A 7,461-nucleotide genomic window follows, 5' to 3' on the forward strand; every position below is an offset into this window, starting at 1 on the left:
TCTCAGCCTTGACAGTGCTGTTGAACTTGCCATGGGTGGAATCATATTGGAACATACAGACCATGTAGTTGAGGTCAATGAAGGGATCATTGATGGCAACAACTTCCACTTTGCCAGAGTTAAATGCAGCCCTGGTGACCAGGCGCCCAATGCGGCCAAATCCGTTTACTCCGACCTTCACCATCGTGTCTCAGGGATGCCGCTGAGGCTGCACAAGAAGAGAGGGCAATCTGGATCGACGAGGAGCGAGCTGGTTCCCTTCGTTTTGAAGAGAGCAAAGCCAGTGTCTGCTGCAGCATCTCCTTTCTTCTTCTTTCAAGGAAGTGACAGATTGAAAGTTATTTTCTGCAAAGCTATTTTTTTTCTGCTTCTTTAAACTTTTAACCCAGTGTTCCATGTCTTTGGTGATCTGCTGGGCTGTTTTATGTTTTTTCTTGTCCTTCACCCCCCTTTTGTAGGAGTCAGGCCTAACTGATAGTGGGAACTAGTCTCTGCAGCTTGCAGATAGATCTCCTCCTCACCATCCCATTAAAGGTAATGCTGGGTTAACGAATTGTAGTAGAACTGTGAATTGGAGGGTCGTAATAGGGCTCAGTAGTTGGATCATAGTAATTTCCTGAAGATCCATTATATTTGTAAATGGATGTATCAGGCACTGTACCAGGAACTACACCAGTGGGGGAAGCATCTGAGGCTTGTGTACTTGTGCTAGTACTAGGTTATGTTTCCTCAGTTGGAGAGAAAGATAGATTGGAGATTTGATTACATAGCTGGGGACTCTGGGACATAACAGTTGCTGAGGTGGTCATAACTGCTGTGCCTGAAGCAGATGATGCATCAGATTCCAATCCACCACCGTGGTGCTGAAAAAATTGTTGGTAGCCCTGTGAATATTGAGAATACTGAGCATAGTCATTTTGGCCTGGCTGCAGGTAACTGTAGTCGACACTGCCTCCTTAACCATTCTGAGACTAGGTAGAAGAGCACTGAGCAGCAGCAATTGCTGGACTAGCTACAGAGAAAGCACTGTGTTGGTTATCATCTTTGAGGACCAAGTCTTTTCTGGCACTTTTTGTAAATCAACCCCAGTATTTTTGCCTTCGATTTTCAAAGGAGGATAGAGATATTACTGTAATATCTGAAGCAGCTAGGAAATATTCATTGCAAAGACAACTGCACAAACACAAAACCTCTGTTCTATTTGGTCTGCTTATCTTTTATGAGGTGAATGTTACTGGAGACAGCGCTGTCATGATGGAATTCGCCACATTGTGTAGAGTATGTTCTGAAGAATGATTGTATCACAGTAGTAGTAATCCACAGACTGAACTGACACTGTGGTTCCCAAAGGAATTTCCTGTTCAGAGTCAAACTTTTTTGTTGGTCAAACTTTTGTTGGTTCCACATCAAAAGAATTTTAGCCTTTTCCTGAAATTGTTCAGGCAGTATTTGTTAAAAAGCCAATCTTCAAACTAGTACATTCCAATGTGCTTTCCTTAAATGCAGTACAAAACTGTAGTTCATTTCAATGTACTTTCCTTGAATCACCAAATTACACCTTGTTTTCCTCTTCTTCAGCCTTATATCTGCAAGCTGAAGGCCTTCAAAGAACTCCAACATTTTTCGAATATCACTCTCGGAGATGATAATTAGAAGCCTATGCAGCACAACAGTCTTGCCCTACCTCTCACCACAGATGTCGCACTCACCATAGTTATCATCTGAATGGTAGCCATCTTCTGATCGGTCAATGTTTCTTCTTTCTCACTCTCTCTCTGGACTGTCATAGTCTCTCTAATCATCATACTGGTCACTCTTTTGGTCATCACTAAATCTTTTACAATAGAGTCCCTCCGCCTGGTTCTGGATTCATGCTTACAAACCATCATTTCTGTCTATGATGGAACCATATCTGTCACTAACTATGCACTGTTCTGCTCACTCATTTTTGTCTAAACGCATCGTCCTGAGATCTAGCATACTGTTCCAAAAGGTTTGAACTTTGTTGTTTTGTTTTTTTTTTTAGGAAACAAAGCCATTCACCCAGAGAGGACAGAAGGTGCAGCAGTAGCAGTCTGAGCCCCAGAACCTTCAGTAGCATTCAGCAGCTCTACAAAACGGATTGTTTGGTTGGTTTGATTGTGTTTTGTTTGGGTTTTTCTGTTGTGGTTTTGTTTTGATTTTTGGTGAGTTTGTTTTTGTTTTTTTGTCCATCCTTTGATTTTTAGCACATTTTGTTCTTGGTCTAAGATGTGTGTCTTGTTTTTCTTATTTGAACTGGTGTGGTTCTTTATTGGCTGGTGTAGTTAATCCATATACATTAATTTAGATATGGCTTATTACTGTCATTTTGCTGCACTCTTTTGTGTGATGTTGCTGATTTTGTTTCATCTCATTTTCTGTCCTCAGTTCATTTTGTTTCTGACTTTTCTAATAATTTCTCTCCTTTCTCTTTTTTTGCTCTTTACTATATCTTCATGGTTTTTCAGTTTTATTTTTAAATTTTCTTGACGGGTACCCCATAAGTTAATTTGTATTTTCAAATATAACACCATTCACCTAATCTCTAAACATCCTTGACTTTCTCTCCATTTATATGGTCTATAACTATGCTTCTTAAACCTTCTTTTATGCATTTTATTTGTTTTCACTTGTCAATTTTTCCCTCTGGTTCCCTGTTTTTGGTATCATCTATTTACTTTGGAAGCAGGAGTGCCATCCACTTCCAAAATAACATGCCTCCAGAAACCCCATGAGCTTCATAAATGTTGATAGTTGTAAAGGGGCTTCAAGCCTTTTGTTCATAGTGTCTCTATGAGTCGTACTCGACTTGAAGGCAATCAACAACAACAACATATATTTATTATGCTTTGTTTCTGAATGTTATATTAATTTTGCTGTTTTGTTTGTCATTTTTGGTTCTAATTTCAAAGAATTTATTGTAGTGTTGGTCTAATATTCACAAAATCTGTCAGTTAATATTTATCTGAAAGTATTTTTATTTCACTCTTATATTTAATGAACACTTTTTATAGATATTGAATTTTTGATTCTTGATTTTTTTTAATTTAGCATTTCATATACATTTTTTTCATGGTTTTTCGGCCTTCGTAGTTTCTGCTAAGAACTTGGAAACTTACTGGTTTTCCTTGACAGGTAGATCTACAACTTCCTGAGCTTCTTGCAGTATTATTTCTTGCCTTTAATTTTGGAAAATTTTATTGTGCTATGCTTGCCAAATGTGATAATGGTTACCCATGGTGAACTATGTTTGGTGGAACTTCCCAATTAAAACAAGCTTGAAAGCAGAAGTGGCAACCTCTTCCAAAATGACTTGCCTCCAGAAATTCTATGAACAGTACTCAAGTCTTTCATTCATAGGGTCTCTATGAGTCATCTATGACTCAATGGCACTTAACAACAACAACAACAACATATGCTTGGGAGGGTGGAGACATAGCACAAAGGAGGAAGACTCTTGATGAGATGGATTGACTGGGGTAATGAGGGTAGGTATGTCGGAGACAATAAGGCTGGCTCAGGATAGAGCTGGGTTTAGAGTTGTACATAGAGTCACTAAGCCTCAGGCAGCTTGACAGTTCCTAACAACAACAACAACAACAACATGTCTTGGTGTTTTTCTTTTGGGACCTATTCCATTTGAGTTTAGCTCAGCCTTTTAAATATGTTTTTCTTCCCCCCCCACACACACAGTAAAATTAAATAAATTGTTATTAGATGAAACGTATTTCATTCTAGAAGAACTAGTATTTCATAATTAAATCTCTCAGACTTGTAGATTATACAAGTTATCAGATTCATGTAATGAGATGATAATTGTATAATTTTGTATCCTCAAAATAAAATCTAAATTAGTAATTCCAGAGGAAGAAATAATTTAATTATTTTACACTGGATCATAGTATTATTATTGCTGCTGTTATTATTATTATTATTATTATCATTATTATAAAATCCTTCTACTTTTTTACATTTAAATTCAATCCATTTTGCTTCTTATAAGATCAGTGATCTGAGAATATTAAGTACAACCAGGATATTGAAAAACATGTGAAATTTTCTATAATACTAAGCAAGTTAGTAAGAAAATAAAGTTATTTTTAGTGTGAAAATTGGGTTTTGGCTTAGTTTTTCCTTCAAAAAATTTTAATATTGGTTTGCTTACAAAGTTTGTATACATTGTGTTTCATGAAAAGAAAACCTACCAATTGGGGGAAAAATTTGGCAATACCATCTCAAAAAAGGGTCTCATAACAAAAGTTTCAGATTACTACTAGGCCTCCAGAAGACAAAGACTTATAACACAATTACAAAAGAGGCAAAAGACATGGAAAGACTTTTCACAGAGAAAGACATTCAGATGACCAGCAGACACATGAAGAAATGCTCAAAATCGTCGGTAATAAGTGAGATGCTAATAAGTAGCATCTTACCGATATAGCAGTGGCAAAGTTTAGTAGAGCAGCAAGCAGTAAATTTTGGAGAGGATGTGAAGAGGTGGGAACTCTCATACACTGTTGGTGGGATTGTAAGATGGTACAACCACTGTGGAAGGCAGGGTGATGTTTGCTCAAAAAGTTGAACATAGAAACTCCATATGACCCATATATATAGTCCAAGGAAATTAGAACTGAGACACAAACAAAGATTTGTACACTAATGTTCATAGAAGCATAATTCACTATTGCAAGAGCAACCCAAATCTCTAACCATAACTAAATAGATTGATAAATTGTGGTACATTTACACAATGGAAGACTATGCAGCACTTAGGAGCAATGATTTGGAAAAAATACTACATAACTTAGTGCTCAGATCTTTCATCCATAGGGTCACTATGAGTTGTCTACAATTTGATGGCACCTAACAACAATAACAACAACAACATAGTCAGAGCTACGTTGGCCTAGTGGACAGAAAGTTATGCTACCAAGCCAAAGGTGGGTGATTTTAATCTGCGGCCCTCAGGCCTGGTTTAAATTGTTTTTTGTCAAACATTCTTCTAAGTGGTATAGAACTGGTCTATGTATTGCTGTACAGAGATAACTCGTGGTTGCTGTGATGCTAATCATTGTGACAAATGCAATAATGGTTACCCATGGTGGAGAGTCTTTTGTGGAACTTCCCTATTAAAATAAGCTTGGAAGGGGGAGTGGTATCCACTTCCGAAATGGCTTGCCTCCAGAAACTCTATGAACTGTGCTCAGGTCTTTCGTTCATAGGGTCACTATGAGTCATCTACGACTCAACATCACCTAACAACAACAACTACATAACTTGGGAGAGACTGGAGGGCATTGTGTTGAGTGAACTAACTCAGTCTCATAAGGACAGATACTGCACAAGACCATTATTATAAAAATAGAAGGATAACTAGTAAAATATTTATGGAGACTCAAGGGGTTAAGGGGTGGGAGTGGAGGAGTGAGGATGGGAAGGGGCAAAACCACAAGGTTTCACAGTTTGGTGCATGAAAAGAAGGGGTGAATGAAGTGGAAAGGATCCAGAGAGGACCTAAAAAGACAGGGTAATTATGGGCAAGGTCCAATGGTGATTAATTCTATAAAACATAATTCATCGGAAGGGAATGATTGTATGAAACACAATGTAAATGAAAAATAGTATGTTTTCCTTTTTCATATTTGAGAAGTTTTCTGTCAACAAATAATTTTCTCTGAGCTTTTCCTCCACCATTTTCTCTTATTGTAGAATATAAATTATAGGCAAAATACTCCTTTTGATGTCATACATGATCCTTATACTTTCTTCAATTTTCTTTCTTTTTCTGACTGTTCCTCTAACAGATTAGCACTGACTGAAGGATTTGTTCTCCATCTCAGAAAGTTTGTATTCCATTTCTTCATTTCTGCTCTTTGGCTCTTTTAATATGTTATCTGTTTTTGAAATTGTAGAGCTAATTTCCTGCATTTCAAGTTTGTGCTTTTGTATTGCTGTTAATTTTGGGGTTTTTCCCCCTCTATCTGATTTTTTTTTTTTACTGTTGGGGGAGATTTCATTTTGCTTTTATTCGTCTATGGGACAATGGGGATTGGGTGTCAGAATTAGTGAGACTGGTTCAGGACAGAGTAGGGTTTAAAGGGACTGTACATAAGGTCACTATGGGTTGCAGGTGACTTGAAGGCACTTAATACCATCATGTCTTCTATGTTATTCTTGGCTTTTTTTCTGCATCCATCAAAGGCATTTTATGATCATTCTTTTTTAATTTCTTGTCAGGTAATTTTAATAAAATTTCTTACTTTGAAAGATTTTCTGGTTCTATATTTTGGTCACTGTTTTTTCTGATTTCTTTTTGTGACTTGTTTAAAGTTACCTGCTACCTCTGAGACAATGTGGTTTAGTGGTCTTTTATGTTTTGATACATCTAATTGAGCTGTGTGAGAGTGCTGCTTTGCATGATTTTTTGATAATTTTTAACATTTCACCTATATTTATTACACTTCATATTACTTCTGCCTTTTGCCATTGTGATAGAGAATGATGCTATGTGTGTAGTTCTCTGTTCAATATTTGTGTGGTGTAGTTAAAGACAGACTGAGTTGGCTTTGGTTGCAGTCTCTCCTTGATCAGGCAGGGTAAGAGCAGGTCTTTAATCTTGCCTGATGGGAGAAACTACAGGAGGGGTGGTGGGATCTGAAATTATTTGAGTGAAGGAGAGTCAGAATGTTGTTGTTCTTGTTAAGTGCTGTCAGGTCGCCTGAGACTCAGAGTTACCCTATGCACAACAGCTCTTAACTCTGCTCTATCCTAGACTAATCTCACTGTCTCAAACACATCTACCACATTATCCCAGTTACTGTGTCAATCCATCTCATCCAGGTTCTACTTCTCCCATACTGTCCCTCCACCCTTCAAGCATGATGTTCTTCTTCAAGGAATATGCCCAGAGTATGTGAGACCAAGGCTCAAAATCTTTGCCTCCAAGGAATAGTTTGGCTTCACCCTCTCCAGGACAGACATGTTAGTTCTCTTGGCACTTCATGGTATGTTCAAGACTCTGCTCCAGTACTGCTGCATCAGTTCTTCTTCTGTCCTCTTTGGCCATTGTCCAGCTTTCTGATGCATTACAGGTTATTGTAAAGATCATAGCCTGGATCAGGTGCACCTTAGTCTCTAAACAGACATTGTTGCACTTCAGTACTCTGGAGAAGTCCCTGACAGCATATTTTCATAAACCTGGCCAGAGAGGGAGGGCAGAAGGCTTCACTGGGCAAGGTCACCTCGGATAACAGCAAAAAGAGGCGTCTTCCAGGTGAGAACCAGCAAAACCCGGCAGGCCCTCGGGCCAGAAAGGAAAGCATAATCTACACAGGAGTTCTACAGGACACGTCAACTTCCCTTGGAGACAGTACAACTAAACTTAAGAGACACTGGTCAAAAGAAAAATGTCAGCAGTCGACGTTTTTGGAATCACAGAAG

General features: G+C 38.1%; 1 pseudogene; it reads right to left on the reverse strand.

Moving 5' to 3' along the window:
- Positions 1-1,962, reverse strand: part of LOC102853198 — a 3,729-nt pseudogene extending 1,767 nt beyond the window's left edge.
- Positions 1,963-7,461: the final 5,499 nt, after the last annotated feature.

Source organism: Elephantulus edwardii, unplaced genomic scaffold, assembly GCF_000299155.1.
Source record: "Elephantulus edwardii isolate Elephantulus edwardi_28Jun2011 unplaced genomic scaffold, EleEdw1.0 scaffold00474, whole genome shotgun sequence".
In the NCBI taxonomy this organism is placed as follows: Eukaryota; Metazoa; Chordata; class Mammalia; order Macroscelidea; family Macroscelididae; genus Elephantulus; species Elephantulus edwardii.